Raw genomic sequence first — 21,387 nt, 5'->3', positions numbered from 1 at the left:
CAATAATCTTCTGAAAGGTACATGTATTTGGGGAAGTTTATAGGAACAGAAGGGGATGCAATGAACTAAAACAATGAAATATTAAGTCGACGAAATGTGTAATATAGAGAAGGAATGACTGTGAAGGGAGTGTTTAGTTAAGAAGTACCGTGAATATTGTACTGGTGGGTGTTTCATAAAGCTGTTCGTAAGATAAGAACGACTTCAAGAACGACTGGTGATCCTTTCTTTTGGTAAATGGTATACACCATAGGCGATGGTTTGGCGCGTAAGAAAGGATCACCAGTCGTTCTTAAAGTCACTCTTAACTTACGAACAGCTTTATGAAACGGCCCCCAGGTTACAATCAGAGCACGAAATTGATTTTAGCAATAATTCCATTTGATTGGGTAATCAAAAAAAAAAATTTTCAGATAAAGCGAGAAATTCGCTCACAACATCTAATATGTTATAAAGGAATCCATCATCATTATCAATATTCCGAGTTGATCTTTATAAAAAAAAAAAATGTCACAAGATACCATAAACATTATTTTCGCGTCCGTGGTAGCTTTAGAGTCTTATAGAACTTTTCTTCATTATTTTACTGTGTTCCTGTCCAATTCCTACTTCTCGTCTCCCCCCCCCCCCCCCTCTCTCTCTCTATCTTTCTAAACCCATACCCTCAAACACTTAAAACCTTCAAAAATACACATTAAACCCTTTCTCTCTCCCCTTCTCTCTCTCTATATCACGCATACCCTCCCCTCTTATAAAACCCCGTACATATACGCACAATCCTCACCCTCACACACAGTCTGTCTCTCCCCCTCTCTCTTCCTCTTTCGTTCATTATTCTAGACCTACCTGGCATCATTGCCTTCATACCAATGCCCGTTATGCATCCAATAAACACACTTAGCTCCAACAATCCACCATACTTGCAAGAAATATGGCGTCAATTAAACTTTAATTGGGTTCTAAAGCTATCGATTTCCAGCCTCCAGCTGTGTCGATCGCACGATAGTATAGACTGCACGGTTAATAGTGGGTCAATTTGAAATATTAATGTCTTTCTGGGTTGATAGAATATTTCACTGCACCTTCTTGGCGAGTATTGACCTTTCAATATCACCTGCATCACATAACGTTTGTCATTATCGCTCTTATTATACATAAGACCCAACGAGTATTGTGAAGCAATGTTTACAAAATGAATTAAAAGGTTAAGAAGAATTGGGCAAAAAGTCAGAAACCGTGTAGGAGGCCAATCCAATCATGTCTATTTGGCGTAGCTGATTTTCGATGCCTGACTCTGATTCTAAGAATGTACGCGGGAAAGAAACAAGCTTTAAACCAACTTAATTAGCTCTCCATACGATATCAATGGTTTGGTTTTAGATTTTGCCTTAAAAAAACCGCAAATGAGTTCGAAAGTTTATTAGGTTTAGTAAAGCAGATTATGGATCGAATTCTCGAAGAAGAAAACTACTCCATAAAAGAGATTTGAACCCACAACCCCCGTTGGAAGGTCCCGAGATTATCCACTTGTCCTCAACGATCCACGCGAGAGTGATTCCTGCTAGAGTAAGAGTGTGGAAGGAAATGTCACTCATCCAGTCCATTTAACATATTCAATGTTTCATTTCTAAGACTTTCTGAGAGTAATACTTCTCCTTTGATTGCCGCAGTAAATGCAAAAACCTCTGCTAAAAATATTAAGATCATCACAGCCTGTGATTCCTTTCATTACCATTGACTCAGACTTTCATTGAAAGTTCATCATAGTTATCGAATTCGCAAATAAATTAGATTATTTGACACGTATTTTGGACGATTAAGAAAACGATTTTTTTATCCTATGACATCACGTCTCAGTGTCCAGGAAGACGCCTGGATGAGTGATGGGTGATAGGGGAAATATTTGGTACGTTAGGGAGACATTAATATTTATTGAAAAGGCTTATATTGCTCAGACACTTGATATGAAATTGATTCTCTTCTCATGAATAGTTGATGTTTTTTAGATCATTTCGATTCAACCAACTGAAACTGACAGTCTTTGCCTCACGTGACTTGAATAAGGTTGCTAAGGAATGGACTCTCTTAGAGAATTCGCTGTATTGTGGATAACCGAAAAATGTGGGAGAAAGAAGAAAGCAACGATTGTGAGCACAAAAAGGTATATGACAACAAAAAAGGAGAAAGAAAATTAAAAAGAAAGGTGAAAGAAAGGGGTGATGTATCTTTCTTAATATTACATCAAAATAACAAAATGAGCTTTTTATCTTCAGACGGTCAAAATTATTTGATTGCTCACTTCTATCGTTCGGCACTTTAATAAGAATTTCACCAAAGACGCTTTGCTGTGCCCCTTTATATTGTGTTCTTATTACTCCACTGGTTGCGAGTTATGAAACAATTTTGTTTCAAATTTTCACAATATATTCCCTGTCCTGCATGCGATTCTCTTTTTCTTATTCAATAGGGCTAATTGAGCAACTAGACAAAAATTTTGGAGCCTACTACGCTTTTATTGTTTCATGTATATTGATAACCTAATTTCTATAGTTTCAGATTTAATTTATTTTTGTTATCCTAGGGCTTTCAAATATATGGGTCTAATAAAGACACAATCACGCATAAATACGCCAAAAGCGCGGGAAAAGTACCGGAAATTAGAAACGCGAAAGGCTCGTCAGTTAACAGCACCTGTCTCTTCGCTGATCCTGTAAAGTGGAAAGTACACGTGGATAACAACTAGAATGGTACGACAGCAGCGAATAGGCGGAGAGTGCAATGCGCGCGTAAGCGTGAAAACGGATGCTAGGTTAATTTCCGGTTTGCAGTATAGTCTGCGCGCTCACGCGAACGAGTTTGCCCAGGAAAATCTCGTCTTGATTTTCTTATGATAAACCTGGTAATGTTTTTCTTATCGATTGAAGACAGGAGTGGAAGGATCTCTGTAGGCTTTACACGTAATGGTACTACACGATGCGACATGACGTGAATAATGAGAGATGCAATAGTTCACATGTCTCAGTAAAGGGTTCTTATCCGACATGCCCAAATATTCATTTAACAAATCAATCTAACATTAATTTTGAAAGTTATATATGTGTGTGTGTATATATATATATATATACACACACACATATATATATATGGTTTACATCAACCTTGATTTGAAAATATTTGAATGAAAGAGTTGCCAAAGCTGTTGTACATTTATAATTTCACACATTTATATATATCTAAGTGTGAGGGTGTGTGTGTGTGTGCGTATGTGTATGAATGCTTGTATTTTTAAGCGGATAATACTTTGCAATCACTCCATGACAAATAATATGACGTTAACTTTTTATTTCAGAAATAATGATGAAAATCACTGTGTTCTTGAATAATCAAAATTATTATAGACTTCAGAACAATTATCAACTTTTAAGTCAGCGTGGAAAATTCGAGAGAATTCTCCAAAATAAGGCGAGATGGAAAGCTCAAATAGGATTTAAGAGGTGAGTAATATCACTGTTATTACTAGATTAAAAAGTATCAGAGGGTCGCACAAAAAACTGCCAAACTCACAATTGTAGCTTACATGTACATCGTGCTAGCAAATGTACTAATGAATGAATGTTTGTCTTCAAAACCTTGACGGTAAGGAATATATTTTTGGCTACTAGTAAAGTCAAATTATCTTAATGGTTACAGAATATTCATATATTTCAATGTTTTGTACTCTCATCTCCTTGATGGAGTGTATGGCGCCTTATAAATGTATATATTATCGAGTAACAATATATTTTCCGCTCTATATGAAAGTAATAATAATACAATATCAAAACGAATAATGTAATTTTCATTCTGATTATGTAGTCATCTGTGAATGAGGCCTTGGCCCGATCTAACTCACTAATGGAATCCACTCTCCTTTATGAAACAAACTTTATTGATTGGAAATAATAATCGTATTATTGGAAAGCTATCTCTTCTCCTGAATGCATATATTGGAACGGTCAACTGGCGATACCACTCCTACGACCATTATCATGATTTGGATTAATATAATTTATATATACAGTCTAAAAACATATAGGGTAGAACTAATGATAAAGAGGCAAGAAGTTTCTCACTTGTTCTCAGAAATGCAGTTTCTCTTTTAAGAGACATTTTTGTATTTCTTTTTAGTTTTGTTTTATCTGCCTGCTAAATTGTGATGAAAATATTACGCAACACAACGATTGAACATCAATAATATCTTCGGTGTTTTGTCATTTTCAGTCATTCATCCATCCATTCATTATTGATTCATTCATTAATTTCGTATCTATTTTTTTGGTGAAACTATTTTGCTCTTTTATTACTATTTGTCTTCAATTATTTCATTTTCTATTTCATCTATACTGAATATTTTTACTCCAATTTATCTTGTATTCGTTTACTTTTTATGGGGCTGTACGCTGTGTATAAATAATAATAAAAGGGCATGTCAATTAATATCCTACTGCGCAGATTCCCTTATCATGAAATATATCAATGAGACACGACTCGTTGTTCAGATGATGATAAACTAATGTTAATAAAATGATGTCATCGCAGCGTATACAACGAAGGTCATTCCTTGGCGACTCTCAAGTATACCTCATAGATCTGAAGTGATTGATAAACATAATTATAAACGTGTACTCAGTCAACTAGGCATCGCGTGGTATTTCAGTATTTTATTTACAGGATGGTCAACATCAGGGGTAGATCTAGGATTTTCGAAAGGGGGGATATCATCCCTAGGAAAATTTGACAAGCAAAAAAGGGGGTCCTTGTATGTGTATGTACGCCATATTCCCGTCAAAATATTTGCTGTCACTCTCACAAGGGGGAGACACATTTGTAAGTGGAATACATTGACTATGACCCTCAAAGGGGGGGGGGCAAGGGGTGGATGTGCCTCCAACCCTCCACCCCCCGATCCGCCACTGATAAACATTAAGAAGAAGTTTATCACCAAAGAAAAGAAAAGACAAATCACGGATCGAAAACTAGACAGTGATAATTTAAACTTAATCTTTTTTAAATTCTTTATTAAGAAAATGAGATCAAATTCTTCTTCTTCTTCGTCGTCGTCCTCTTCTTTTTCTTCTCTTTCCATTCCCCCCTTTTTCCGTCCAATCAGGCACTGATGGTGGAAATTAGGATCTTAGTACTATTGTTAGAGTCATAATCAATATGAAAAAAATCAGAGTCCCGCCCCTCCATTCAACACGATCAATTTAGCAATTTTAGAGCTGTAAGTTGTGAATGTAATGAACGTTTCGTTAAAATTTACTCATGAACGAATTTAAAGGAGAATGAAACCATTGGAAAAGATAGCTTGTGTGAAAACAGAAAATCAAAGAAACAGATCAACAAAAGTTTGAGAAAAATTGGACAAATAATGAGAAAGTTATGAGCATTTGAATATTTCGATCACTAATGCTATGGAGATAGCAAATTGGCAATGCAACAAAGATGTGTGATGTCACTTGTGAACAACTCATCCCATTACTTTAGTATATATTTTTCTTGAATTTCCTCTTTTATCACATCTATCCATAGATCACGTGTTCTTTCTACATGAGGGCATGTAATACATATTTTTAAAGAATACATCATGGATAAAGAGTTTGTATCATCATAAGAAAAAGCAAAAAGAGACATTTTGAGGGTATGTTATTGTCCACCAAAGGGAAAGTTGTTCATCAGTGACATCACACATCCTTGTCGCATTGCCAATGGAGGATCTCCATAGCATTAGTGATTGTAATATTTAAATGCCTATAACTTTCTCATTATTTGTCCGATTTTTCTCAAACTTTCTTTATTCTTATTCTTTGATTTTTCTGTTTCTACACAAGCCTATTTGTTCCAAAGGTTTCATTCCCCTTTAAAATATATTTCTGTACGAAGTACCTAGAAATTTTTAAATAAATTTGGTGCAGAAGAACATTTCTTTGTTGCAAAGAATTTTTTGCTGATATCTCCTGAAATTTTATTTTGTAATGTTTATACCCCTCTTGTTACCGTATTGTGGTTATCGCCCCCTTCCCCCTGCCCTCTTCTCATTAATATTCAATGTCGATGAATGCTGGCATGAAGATCCAGATTGACCTGTTTATGTCTATTTTCTAGACCAATTCAGGAGCATAATCACCCCTGAAGTCAAGCGGGGATTGAAGAGGTTCTGAAGGATATCTGGCTCCAGACATCATCCAACCATCACGATTGGTAATCAAACTGATACGATGTCCGTTATAAAGAACTAAGTGTTTTAGGGGTATATATTTTGCATGATAATATGAAACATTATTATGACCATAAGAAGGTGTTTGGTCGAGCAAAAATAACATAATAACTGGGGATAACATTTAATTCATATGTAAAATCATACTTATTGGTATGCTAGAAAGTAATGGTATTGTAGGCTGGATGTTACTGAAAACTATCTCAATTATAAAAATGAAATATTTATATATTTCAAATTAATGAAAGTGGTGCAATTTTTAAATGCTGTCGGCTGGGGATAAAACCATGTGACATTTCATAACAAGAAAAATGCCACTTTCTCTTCAATTACATGTCTATCTTGGCAAATCACAACGATTCTCAACATATTTTACAAATGAAAATAACCACAGACACTTTTACTTACCAATCACCAAAACAAAACAGCCAACCTATCTACACTAACCATGCTAACACTGAGCCCCCGCCCACATACGCACAGACACACCTTCAACCCTGTCTATGTACACACTCACTCCCGTCTCCACCCAAATACACACACATACACCGTCAGCCCAATCTTAACGATGATTATATATAAAAGCTGCATGGAGCATGGATGCATCCTGGCATTTTTATGGATCTCCTTCTTCATCTGTCTTCTTATCTCTCTATCCTTCTCATCCCCATCTCGTTGAAATCTCTTAACACATGCTACAGTTACAGCGACGACTACGACTCCAAACCGAGCGATGGTATATCATTGGTAATAACGTGATAGCCTTGATCGTTCTAGAGATCGTTTAGTTGGTGTTACTGTATCCTTACCCGCATGCTAAAATCACATCAAGAAGGTGGACTCCAATACGATCATTGGTTTCTGATCACTAAACGGGTAATATTTGTAATCGATTTCGGAGTTGAATTTGTTGGTGTAACCGTAGCCGTATCGATGAAATGAAATTGAAATCGTCGTAATAAAAGGCAATCGTTATCGTTATTGCCCATGCAATAAAAATGTCAACGACCTATTGCTCCTCAATGATGGCAATTTCACGGCCAGTGCAGGAAAACAATAGCAGAACTTTGTCAATCGTAAAATGTCACCACTTTCAATTTATATGAGGAGGATACGATCAATGTAGTAGTGTATAGGGTTTGGAAGGGGAGAAAATGCCCCCCTTACTGGCTGAACAAACCGATGGTCGATTCGCTTGCACATCAATCTATATACTTCTACTATTAGCATGAAAAGATGAAAATAAATTTAAGCACTCTGTAAACAACGAAAGGGTTTTTTCGGCGACGTCCGAAAAACCAATGTCAACTACAGCATCAACCAATTAAAATATCATATTAATATTTAGGTTTCAGGCTAACACCCAAATAATGTTTATTTATAATAGTTACTAGTAATAAATCAACACCGGTCGGTGTCAAATTATCATTGATTTGGTTCTTAGTTTGTCATGCTGGTGCTACTTAAACACTTATCTGATGTGGTCATAATCAGAAGCAGACTGGTGTTCAGTTTAACACTTGTTTTTCTTTTAGATAATAAAAAGTAAGCTTTAAGTTTTTTAAATCTAAATTCTGGGTAGCATTTGTATCATGTAAGCTGCTATAAGCGAGCTACCGTGACTTATGTCACTAAGCCATGTAAAATATTTTAAGCACTGTTGTCCTAAATTAAATTAGTGTAACGCTGTAGTATTGTCATTATCTAAATCGAATAACCCGATTGTATTGACACGATTATTAGTCACAGTTTCATCAACTAAACCAACGAGAGACCGATTAAAATTATTATTATATTTCCAATGGTATGTCAATGGTCGGTTTGTAGTTGACTTCGTTAATGTGACTGTGGCACGATTAAAATAACCGCGTTGCGAAATACCAAGGTTAATTATCGCATTTGGTATTTCTGTAATTAAAATTAATTCATGAAATTAGGACAGGTATGAGCATGTCATTTAGTGCCTGTCAGTAACTAAACTAATTTGAATTGAATGTTTAATCCTTCATCAAAGGTGTTTACTCGAAATGAATTTTGTCAAGTCGTTTAATTATAACTTTTTTATTTTCATTCACTGTGTTTATTTCTGTATTTGTTATGTAAATCATGGATGTACACTTTGACAGGGTTCCATCGTAAAGCAGGCATTTTGGCTTGAATGGGATTACCCTGTCTTTTAAAGAAAACGTGAATAAATAAATAAACTGTCGGATAAAAAAAGACATGTCAGATCAAATCCTTTCATAAACCGCCCTCTAAGAGTCGGTATCGTTAGTATGACTGGGTCGTTAATTTCCTATTCCTCGAAGTGATTGTCAAGATTGCTCTCCTCATAAAACTATAATGCATCCTGCGTTAAGGATTTCAACAGTCTAAGACGCTCTATCGGGGGGAAGATAGGGACTTTCCCTCACTTCTCACTGAAGTAAACCCTCTGAGTGCAGGGATACGATTGACACTATGAAGTCAACTAGAGTTTGAGAGACGATGGGTTAAGGGATAAAAGAGTGAAACCGAAGGTCGGATAATTGTACCGTATAAGAGTTGAGATTACCCTCAGGGTATATTGAAGAATGGAAATCCAAACCTCATAACAACTTTCAGAACAATGCTTTACACAGGATATATATATATAATGGAAGTGGTCATATTAGGTTGTGTTAGCATTCCCTTTTGTAAGTTTTCTAGTCGCAGGGATGTAGACAGTATAACCGCTAACGTTAAAATGGTTAAGCAAAGCGAATGAGATACGGTGATTAACACCTTTATACAAGGGGGGGGGGTGTTTTTTCCAGATAGCAGGCGTCAACTAGGAGAAAAATGATTTTTTAGAAGCCATGACAGCTCACGTGGCACATCTATTCTTTAATGCTTAAAAGAACACATTTCAAATGTATTTTTCACCCGATTTCGATTAAATCGTAAGTATGTTATTCGGTTTTGTTTCTCCAGTTGCATGTATTTGAAAGAAAATGAAGCTCATTGCCTGGGCGAACTAAGCGCTTCGACATTTAACTCAATAAGGACCACTAATACACGAAAATACACCTTCTATAAACCCTTTCTCTCACGACCATTGAAGATACCCTGAAAGTGCCTTTAATATATAAGTGTATGGGGTTAGGGCTTTTATCTAATAAAACCGACAAAGAGCAGTAATCCCGATGACAAGCATGGTTTATAGCGATGAGTAGCGAAAGGAAGAAGAGTTGGGTCGATGGAGAGAGAGTGGCGGGTAGACATGGGAGTGGGGAAACTAGAATTAGAGACATGATCGTCGCAATACATAAGTGAGAGAGGGAGGAAAGAGGGGGGGGGTAATGCATAACAGAGAGAGATGAGTAGCGAAGGACGATAGAGATGGTTGGTAAAGGAAGGGTTGAGGGGTGGGGAGACACAATGGACTAGAGGGGGAGAGCCGGTGAAATGACACACGGGGAGTGGGTTGATGATAAGAGGTTGTAGAGAGAGAGAGAGAGAGATGGAGAGAAATAAAAAGAGAAGTTTAGGTCCAGAGAGAGGGGGGAGGGATATAGGAAATAGAGGGAGGAGGGGTCCTTCTGACAAATGTTATTTCCATATTTTCCATCAATAATGGTTCACCATATTCAACGTTGTTTTAATGAAGCACTTTGAGCTATCTACAGTAGATGTGAATGTATTATCTAACTCCTCATATCTTTCCCTTATATATTACACCGACTCCCCCCCCCCTTCTCTATCTCACCCTCTCTCTTCCTCTGTCTCCCTTTTCCTCCCCCCCCCCATCAACAAACAGACGCATGTTTTACAAGTTGTTCCTAATATATCCCCTCCAATCATCGCAATCAAATTAATAACATTGCAATCAAAATAACCTTGAACTTCTATCATATGTGTGTTTATCAACGTTCTGAGCTGATCCTGTATTATCAGACCAACTTCCCCTTCCGTTCTAATGCCACAGCTGCACCATAGCAACCGGTTCCAGGGCCCAGTTCTATAAAGAGTTACGATTGATCGGATTAGTCCTAACTATGGAATGCCAGCAGCAACAGCATCCAAAGTACAACAAATAAAAAATAAAAGTGTGTTTTCATTTGTGGCCCCCGGACCGTGATGTACGTGTCTTATTTTACATTATTATGAAAATAAATGATTTGATTTGAAATGTGATGTATATTCCTACATGCATTATTGTCTTAAAAATCCGGTGTGTGTCTTTTGTTTCCAAAGAGAAGTTGTGGTTATTTCATGTATGCAAAGGCTATAACATTGATGGGCTTCCATACTTGAGCCTGTGTGGCGGGACCAAGCTCAATCAAAGTTACTATGTTAGTTTGAGTGGCAGATACCTACTCTGTTTGTAGTCGGTTTCGATGTTGGGACTCTAGCATCCTAAGAAGTGTTTACTATGGCTCTTGGCAGGGATTGATCAAACTTGTACATGGGGGAGGAAGAGGGGATTAAAACCTTAACCCTTCGTGTTGAAATATTTCTTCTTGTTTTCGAATTAAAATGAGGCTATAGTTATCAATGAAAAATTGATGTCAAAATACGATATATCTATACGAAACTAAACTTTTAATCTTTGTTCTGGAAAAGTATTTCAGTCAACATTTTTTTTTTCTTTTTCTTTCATTGTTATGTAATTATTTGTATGATTATCATTAGCATCATCATCATCGATAGCTCCAGACATAATTATGGTCCTGGCAGAAGTATAACATTGCTCTTAAATATACATCATTAGCGCCGTTTTCATCACATCATCATTATTATCATGATTAGAATTAGTATTGTTATTATCATTACTATCATTATTATAACTATTACTATTATTCTTATTAGTATTGTCATCATTATTATTATTGTTGTTGTTATAATTATCATTATTTTCGTAGTTATAAAAAATGTGTCAGTGAGAGAGGTAAATCACTGAAGATTTTGCACGTAATCTTTTGTTTATGCTGCAAGAGGATGAAATCATGAAGCTGATTATACATTATGTTCTCCGTTCTTCTACAGTTATACGAACGAAACCGACTCCAGGCCGATCAAATATATTAGGTTATTACCAACCGAATACCATCGGTCGGTTTCAAGTCTGCTCCGTTGGTGTAACAGTTCCGTTATACTACACATATTGACTGTCGGCTCTAATCAAAGATGATGTAGGAAACGTGTTTAGAATAATGTTCTGCTATCATACACAAACATATAAGAGTCTCCTCCACAAATAGATTCCTTTCATCTGTTCATAATAATAATTCGTCGCTGTCTGTTTTCCCCTATCTGAGCTGGTCCTTTATCCAAATTTTAACACGGATTTCAATAAATTCATATTCCCCATTTTTGTTTGTCTCTCTCTCTTCCTCCTACTGTATATATAGATAATTCTTCATTTGTTTATTTATCTATCTCTCTATCGATCTATCTGCCTGCCTGTCTATCTATCTACCTATCTGTCTATCTATATATTTATCTGTCTATCCATGTGTCTGTATGTCGGTCGGTCTATGTATCTACGTATATATTCGTAGCAGGGCTCGAATTAATCCAAGGCCATCCAAGGCCATGGCCTTAGATGCCCTCAGAAATGGCCTTGATGCCCTTTCAAATATTTGTAGACTTAAGGCCAAAATAACTGCCCTTTTTTGCTGTGGCCTTGGTGCCCTGCGGTAATCCAGTGCATGTGCCCCATTGAAAAGTGCATTTATTATTGATGCCCATTTTTGGGTGGCCTTGGATGTCCCATAAAGTGAAAACTGCCTGCCCTTTCCCTTAAGTGCCCTTTAAAAATGGCCTTGCCCCTTTAAATTCTTAATTCGAGCCCTGTCGTAGCTATCTCTGTCTTTCTATTTCTGTCTTTCTGTGTGTCGACACAATGAGAATGATCCAAACACTTGATTAAAATCCAACATGTAAAAAGACGCCACAAAATAATGTACTCTACTCTAGAGGAAAATATTAATAGCGTAGGGTATAATGATCCAATGAGTTAAGAGGAAGAACATTTTTTTCGAACAGGGGTCCGTTGCAGAAAGAGTTGCAATCAAACGCAACTCTAAAAATCACGCGCAACTTGACTTTCAACCAATCAACAGCGCGCATTTTTGTCTTGCGATTGATTTTTTGACTTGCGTTTAAACGCAACTCTTTCTGCAACGGGCCCCTGAACCAACCTTATACACACCGAAATGTATTACAATGACGTACCATCGTTCTGTATGGAGACGCTTTCATCCGTGCGACAGTCTAGCAGACCGCCTTTCACACGGTAAAAAAACAATCGTAATTTGAATGATGATTCCAGTGAAAAATAAGACTAATGACGAATATTCACCACGTGTGAAAACCAAACTAGAACATGCACAGTAAAAGAATTATGCACGCTGTTTACTGTATGAACCTTACAATAATTGTTTAAACAGTTTAAACATATGTTTAAATCTTAAGCGGTTAAACAAATACTGTAAGGTTCATATAGTAAACAGCGTTGTATAAAATCTTAAACAGCGTTTATACTCATGTTTTACTTCGTGATTAGAATGATGGACGTTAATCAAAGTCGCGATTACACACTGTAAAAACTCTGGTGTTGATTTAACACCAGCCAGGAATCTATATATGTCCACACCAGAGAAGTATTAAGCAACTCCAGATTCGTTTTGGTCTAACACCAGATAGGTGTTTGTGCAACACCAATAAGTATTAAAACAGCATCGGTTTGATTCCAAACTGGTATTTTTTTTCAACGGTTATCTGGTGTGGACATATATTGTATAGATTCCAGGTTGGTGTTAAATGAACACCGGAGTTTTTGCAGTGCAATAGAAATCATCATTACGATAATGATTCTAGATTCACGTGTGAAAAAGCCCAGAGAATAATCATCACTGTTATGATCTCTTTCTAATCAATCAGTGTATATTGATCCCTCGATTCTGAAGGATGAGCTTTCATAAAACATCAAGGCGGTGATTTCCCCTGACAAGTCAACATACAACCAATCACATGCAAGTATTTCGGTAGATTATAACAAAAGCGATCAATCATGTAAATGCATCCTTTGCCTGTATAACCCGGGGCAATGTTGGTGTTATATTGTCATGTTTAGCAAGAAATTCATCTTCAAATGCATGCTAATGCCGGAGACCATCCCAGCGGTTCGGCTGGGTCGGGTACCGACAGAAGATCCGCTGGGAGGATTCAGTACGGGTCAGTCGTTTCACAACGCGTCCTGCTAGTCATCCCCACAGACTGATTCGCTCCAAGCCAATCACATGCTAGCATTTCAGTAGATTGTCACAACTTTTACCGAAGATCGTCACGTGAAAGTGTCCCATATTGAACAGATTTAGTGTAGGTCAATCAGGATTATTAGGGAGTTCAAAAGCAGAGATTAGGGTTTTTATGACGATTATTGATTCTAGTTTCACCATTGGCAATACCATTATTAGAACTTACAAGAACGCTTTATGAAATGTCACTTGTTCAGTGTGATGGTTTGGTGTGTTAAGGAATGAATCATGTAAGCGACATGCTGATACGTGCATTGTTATTATGAGGGTGGTAATAAATTGTATCGATAACTCATTATATTAGTTTATTCCGTATTCATTATCAGTTATGTATGATATAAAAAAAAATAATTGTCGGTAAACGAGGCAGCAAACACAAGGGCACCAGGCCCCACCAGGTTGTAGCTGGGAATTTCAGTGGTGGTGAGGTAGGATGGTACTTGTAGTGATTTGAGATGTCTATTTATATCTATATTTGTAATTGTTTCTAATATATGTGTACAACATATTATCCAAATGAACTGTTGCTGCGCTAGCTCCATGAGCGTCTCTGGACGGTGTGTGCGCTCAATAAGATATCACTATTATTATCATCATTATACAAATGGGACAGAGTAAGAAAAATACATCTTTTATATCCATGATGAATACTTGTTTCCGTTCAGATTAATTGTTTCTTGACTTTTACTGTATTTTCCATAAATTTCAATGATGAAAATAATTGTTCTGATCATGGTGCTTATTACATTTATGTATCCTCTACAAATCAACAACAATTTTTAAACCATAATCTAGACAAAATAAAAAAAAAATCGGCCAACTCTCACAGTTGGTCTTGTATGCATTACCTAATGGAATACAAAATAACATAAGTGCACATACTATTAATAAAACAATTATAATACATGTAAAGAAAACAGCAATGACAATATTTATCTAATATTTAAACTCTCTTTTTTTAGGCACGCTGTATAAGACTTGAATGAAGGCGGCTAGGAGGATGAGATGGTTGTAATTGAATTAGGAACACTGTCATATGCCATAGGGATGGTGTAATTGGCCTTACTGCAGGGAACACGTGTTCAGGGCACTTTAATTAGATTAACTAAATGTATAGACGGTATATTAGCTTGTTGTTAATAGCTGTGATGCTGACCATACATCAGCTATTTGGTGGTTCGTATTACACTAAGGATTGTTGGATGGCTTTTTTTCCAAAACTAGTTCATGGTCTTAGACACTGATGTTGAATTCTAGAGGATACAGGATTGTAAATTTAGTTAGCGCCTTGATCAAATGCTGATAGATAATTGTGCATTATGGGAAAATTCTTGGGTTCGCATAACAATAGTTAATTTAACCGGAAATAATGTAGACGCCATTACTGTAGAGTGTCATTTTTCATCTCCTTAAGCAATTAAAAAGACTTTAAACAATTCGTCGCACGCATCACGAACCGTCCTCTCTGCGCACTTTGATGCGACATTTAAATTGGCAGAAAACGAATTTAAAGAAAAGCTTTTTTAAAACCAGCAATAAGTGCCCGTACAGGGAGATCAAATTATTTATCGGTGTCTATATACGTTTGATAGTTCAGGTTCCAAAGTTCCATCCCGTATCTTTATATTTTCTTGAAGTGAATTATTTATGCTACAGTGGGCATCGTAACAGAGCGGATGGCCCGGGGGGGGGCACTTACATTGACGAGTGGATACCATGCGCGACCAAAAAAACACGTAAATAGGATGTCTTTTTCACGATAGGGCACGTTACGTACGTAACGTGATAAGGGTGTCAAAAACACAAAAATAATGAAAAAAGGGTATCTATTTCGCTAGGAAAATTACGTGTTTAGGGTCGAATTTGCGGGGATGATAAAACAAAATTAAATGTTTTATAAAGGATGTCCTTTTTGCCCCAACACTACGTGTTTAGAGTCCGATTTGTGCGAGGTGTAGAAGGTGGGGTCGTACTTAACCAAATAAGGTAAAGCCGACGACCGAAGGACCCGTAACAATAAAACATTCCTGTATACTTGTTTAGGGGTTCATTTCAGGGAATATTTGCCAAGAGTATCGTTTTGTTTCCAAGATTTGTTAAGGGTAGGGTTTCACACGCCAATACTTGTTAAGGGGTGCATTTTCAGAATATGGAAATTACGTGTTTAGGGTGCTTTTTGAGACCCCATGGTCGCGCATGGTATCCACTCGTGAATGGAAGTGCCCCCCCCCCCCCCCCCGAGGGCGGATGGTTCGTGGTGAAATCGCGAGGCGCTATAGCGCACTGTATTTATTCCACGAACCGTCTTCTCTATTACGAGGCCCACTGTGGCGTAAATAATTAACATCAAGAAAATATAAAGATACGGGATGAAAATTTGGAACCTTAACTTTTGAACGTAGATACCGATAAACAATTTGCTCTCCTTGTAGGGGCACTTATTGCTGGTTTTAAAAAAGCTTTTCTTTAAATGCGTTTTCTGCAAAACTAACTTTCGCATCGAAGTGCGCAGAGAGGACGGTTCGTGATGCGTGCGACGAATTGTTAAGAGGCAGTGAGGAAAGGCGAAAAATTACGTGAAATGAAGAGAATCGGATGATATGGGGACACAAGATACAAATAAATTTCAATTCATTCGGTACTTTAACGTTTTCATAAACGAAGAAATAAATAATAATCATAATAAAACTTGGCATTCCATTTATCTTTTTTGTCTGGAATCAGATGGAATTAGCAGAACATCAACACTAAGAAAATGAAATGTTAAATCAACATTTGGAAGCTTGAGAGAGTGCCAACCTTTTCTAAATGTTGCATTTAGCACTTTAAACGGTTCGACCGAACATTTTAGATGTTGGATTCAGCTTAATAATTTAACATTTTTTAGAGTGAATGTTTGAAGAAGGAGGAGTAAAAGAAGACAAGAAAGAAGAAGAAGGAAGGGGGAAGAATGATGGATTCAGTTTAAGCACTGTTGGATATGCCATTTGGAAAAGATTGTGACTTCTTCAACATTTCAAACGATAAGTTAACATTCTTAGAGTGAACGTTACACCTTTTTAAAGCAATTACGAAATAATATGAAAATCAATAATCTTCATGAAATCGCAAGAGCCCCCCGCCCCATCCCCCCAAAAGCCGCCCCCCCCCCTTTCGAAATGATTATCGGTTATTCTCTGAGGGTAGTGATCTAATTTTAGCTAAAAGCTGTCCCTCTCTCATCCTTTCAATCAAATATTTATCATGTATATAATACATAATGAAATGTTACATTGAGACTAATCGCTTATTCGGCCATAACTGATGCTAGCATCATTTTTTTGTGGTTTTTGCTCCGAATTCGTTGAGTTAATTTTATTATCACTCAATTACTTACTGAAAAAAATACCGATACCGAGGTATCGATACCGTTTGTATAAAGTAAGTGTACAATGACGAAACGAAAGCAGTAGAAAGCAAAGTTTATTAATATCGATTAGCAGTATCGAATGTTGAAAATCAGACTACGGTTTGATATTCCAGCCGATAATCAAATAATAATTGTGGGTGTATAATAGGACCTACATAGAACGATCGTGACTTTTTTCTGTTTGTTCTCGACGGGTATAGTCTTACATTAGTCGTATCCAAGTAAGTTTCTCCTTTTTTCCTCGTAACGTATACTCTGCAGCAGCTTTCATTTAAATCTGATAGAATGAGAATGCAGTCATTTCCCTGCATCCATTTCAAACCTAGCTAGCAAACATCGACTCTATAATGCAATTGAACCTAGAGGTGACATAAAGAGCATTCATTGCTTGATGCATCATCAGATATTCCTGTTTTGTCATAGAATACATCTTCTTCTGACTCTATCAAAGATCAACACGAGGCCTTTCATGTCATTCTTAGCACTACGATCTGCGGAGACTAAATTACCGAGCCCCGGGGGACGGGCCCCGTTGTATCATCCCGAATTACGCTCACTCTCTCGTATAATTTCGCGGTCAAAAATGCGCAAAATAGCTATCAACTTGTCAGTGATGGAGTAACAATCGTCGGGGGCCCCGGTTGCAGTAAGCGTTTCGATTTAACGCAACTCAACATGAATCATGCGTAAGTCTCAAATGCACGCATTTGATTGGTTGAGATAACGGTTGCCTATGAGTTTCTTAGAACTGCGTTTGATGACAGCTCGTCCTCCAACCGGCCCTGTTGCTTAAAGGTCAGGACACACAGAATTTGATAAGATTTGAGGTAAACATGGAATGTAATCCGACGATTATTCATGATATTAGATTAAGAGTGCCCAAGTAGACGAGTATTATTATTGTAATGCATTCAACTCTTACTGTTACCTTAGGAAGATCGAGGATATGTTAAAATGTCAGAATTAAATTGTTGATTTATTTAGAATCTGACAGACAAGCAAGCAAATTTCTTTTTGCTCCAAAATAGAGCACGATTTAATTCCCAAAAGAATGTGATATAAGGAAATCATCTCGCCAGGGAAAGTACTATCAGTGCTTTATTTCAAAGGCGAGGGGCGCCTCAAAATGTGCGTTTTAAGTGATAAATGTCTTAATGTTGACTCGAAAAAAAAAACCTTTACCCCCCCCCCCCCCCCACTGCCGGTTAGCATCAGATTGTTGCGCATCCTGTACAATGTTTATTTGTTTGTCTGTTTTTTGGTTTAACTTAACATTTAGCATTATGGTTTTGTGGGTCTTGAGCTTTCTCTCTCCTTTATCTTTCTCCATTTTTTGTATACTTCCTTTCTTCTGTTCTTTCATTTTTGTAAGCGTCCTCTCTTACTTGTTTCTGTTTTTTCTTTGTCCTTCTATTTTCTTCTTTGTCTAATTTGTAGGATTATCAATTTGTTTCAGATGTGATGAATAAATCATTTTTATTTCATCTAGTTATTGATTCACTCATTTCCATCTTTCTTACTTGTTCGATCTAGGTAAGGATTAAGGACATTCAACTTTATATAGTATACATTAGACTACACAAAGAAAATGAATTGAAATATAAGGTACCTCCCCCACCCTCTCCTATTTTACACCCCTTTTGATTGCTTATTTTGACCTGTAATGATTTTTAGTGAATTCCTTGGCAATCCAATCCTCGTTCCTCTCATAATACACCTGCATGGCTCGGGAAAGAAGATCGAAATTCTGCTTTCTATCGATCGGGTTGTTATAATTATGAATTTAGATCTCCCCGGGCTGATATATCCCGCTCTGTCTTCGCGCCAGTTTTCTTTTCCTTGCGATATCTCCCAGAGCAAGAACACAATACCTGCTCGTGTTTCATGGGGTTCCAGCCCGCTAGTACATATCCATTGCTCGGGGGTTGCCAAAGAAATCAGCCACACGTTGGGAGCTCATAATTATAGCAAAATGAAATAGGATAGCAGGAACCGGTTGCTAAAAAAAATACGTTTGAACGCAACTCATAAAATTACTCACAAGGCCGTAATACGCGCTTTTCATTGGCTGAAAATAATGATGTGTTTGATTTTAGAGAAGAGAGTGTTTGCAACTATTTTAAATGAAAAGGGCCTTGAGAATGTCCTGCCATCTCAGGTGACATGAATACACAGGTATAAAAACAAGTTTGTAATAGCGGCAATGTAACCTAGTATGCGGCCATTTATTATCATGATGGCAATGGTTACATAGCTATTGTAGCATAACTAAGACGATAATCCTTTATATTATCCTAGCAATTCCGTTTTTGTATGTAAAACGAATAAAATTCATCTTTTTATTCTATTTGGGAAAATCATTTGACATAACGAGTCAGAAAATAACAGCTAACAAGCACTATTAAATGCCAGACATACGCAATTAAAATAATGTCGAATCTTCAATTTCAACTAACGCCAAAGAATGTACGGGTAGTAGGTATGGGATGCCAAACAGAAGTGGGACTGGGGTCATCGTCCACATGGATCCCATTTTTTGAAGTGTGAGAAACAAAAAAAAAAGGAAGAAAGACGGAGGGGAAGAAAGTAAAAAGTAGATTATCAAAAAGAGAGGCTTGTGTCATGATTTAGCTATTCAACGTATGCAAATGATGTCACATTTAGCCCCCCCCCCCCATCAAAATATCTTGGCGTCGCCTCTGCTAGAAAGGGGGCAATAGCTGTAGATTGATGCAGAGTATTATCATATATAGTCATTATGAAACAACGGTGCTCCATCTATTCTTTAAAAAGATAGTATTTCTTGCTAATCGTCGAAAGACGTCTCACATTTCATTAAAAAAAAATCGTTCTGCGATTCATAACTACAATCGACACAATGATTTCACATCTCTAGATTTTAACCAAATTTCACTGATTTAAAATATGTAATTCATTTTGAATAGCAAAGTTTGCATTTCTCTTTCTTTTACCTACATTTTCATCCTCTTCTCTTTTTTTTCTACTTTCTTCTCCTTTCTTTTCTTCTTCCCCTCCTTCTTTTCTTCTTCTTTTCCTCCTTCTTCTCCATCTTCTTCTTTGTTTATTAAGTATATTGTTGTATGTGCTTTTTAAAGAAGCGAATAAAGAAAGAATTATTATCATTATTATCAATATTATTCAATTTTTTGTTCTTCGTCCTCTTCCTCTTCTCCTTCTTTGTGTTTTTATTATTCGTGGTCGGTTTTATCTGATAAAGTAATACGGTTACATCTCCCAAACCAACATCTGATCGATCAAAGCTATGCGTGTACGATATATTTCGAATAACACATCATGGGATTGGATACGGTTTCATTTGTCATGTAGGTATGACTGTGACTGTAACACTGTCAAACAATGGCTAGCTACCCTGGGATCACATAAACTGACATCATGCCTGGATATGTCACCGCTTGCACATGCTTCACTGATTAAATTGCATCAATTAACATCTATTCATATCACTTTTGACTTTTCCCTATTCGATGAAAACCTCTTTTATTTTCGCCATTGAATGCTCTATGAATTGCCACCGAACTCTATCAAATTATTACTTTTTCTGTTCCGTTTTACTCTCTCTCTCTCTCTCTTCTCTTTCGCTCTACTCCCCCCTCTCTCAGTGTGTCATTCTCCTTGTTTCAATCTCCTTCCCTTTTGTACTTTTACATTTTCCTTGTTTTCCTATTCAGTTTGGTCTCTGATCTCCTTCTTTACTGTTAAACCTGTCACACGTTTATACATTGTGATTAGTATAGCCTATGAGGGATATTTCAATGAAACATAATAATCATGATAATAAAGCCTTTAATTGCTTTACGACTAGGATTCATATTTGTTAAGAGTATAAAATCAGTTAGTATTTGATTGAAGGATCAATTGAATGAATAGTCTCATTTTCGGATAAACGCGAACACCTTCCTTGTGTCGTTTTATGTCATGATCTTAAAATGCATCGAATTGGTGGAAAGACCAGTGCCCCACAGTGTTGAACACAATGTGAAACCGTGTTCACACTGTAAAATTTTAGCATTTTACTAGCTAATATCACATCTTCTTACAGTCTTATACGTGAACGAATTGTGAGGAAAACTGCTCTTTTCAGTAGGAAAATGAAAAAGTCTTCTTGAGATATCCCTGCCGGGGGGGGGGGGGGGGGGTATGTATCGCATGATGTGTTCTGTACGCTTCTTCAGTATATGAAGAAGCAATTCACATTATTGAAATGGTCAAATTTAGCTTTGGAAGATATTCCACTGTAGGGTCTTCTACAGTCAAGACATTGTGAATGTTCATTAAGTCGATTCTGTAGAGAGAGATGAACAATAAACTTACACAATTTAACACTAGTTCTACGCTCTGAACATTCAATGGGACACATTTTGTGACACTGTTCTCTTAGAAGTAGGAAGAAGTTGCAA

The 21,387-nt window shown here is 36.8% G+C and overlaps 1 protein-coding gene across 1 annotated transcript in view; it reads right to left on the bottom strand.

Annotated features, from left to right (window-relative positions):
* The window catches only part of LOC121416730 (gamma-aminobutyric acid type B receptor subunit 2-like), a 145,616-nt gene that overhangs the window by 123,697 nt on the left and 532 nt on the right, over positions 1 to 21,387 (bottom strand). The window lies entirely within an intron of this gene.

The sequence above is a fragment of the Lytechinus variegatus genome, chromosome 6 (genome assembly GCF_018143015.1).
Source record: "Lytechinus variegatus isolate NC3 chromosome 6, Lvar_3.0, whole genome shotgun sequence".
Classification (NCBI taxonomy): Eukaryota; Metazoa; Echinodermata; class Echinoidea; order Temnopleuroida; family Toxopneustidae; genus Lytechinus; species Lytechinus variegatus.
Note: the sequence above shows the minus strand (reverse complement) of the source record. Positions and strands in the feature narration are given on the sequence as shown.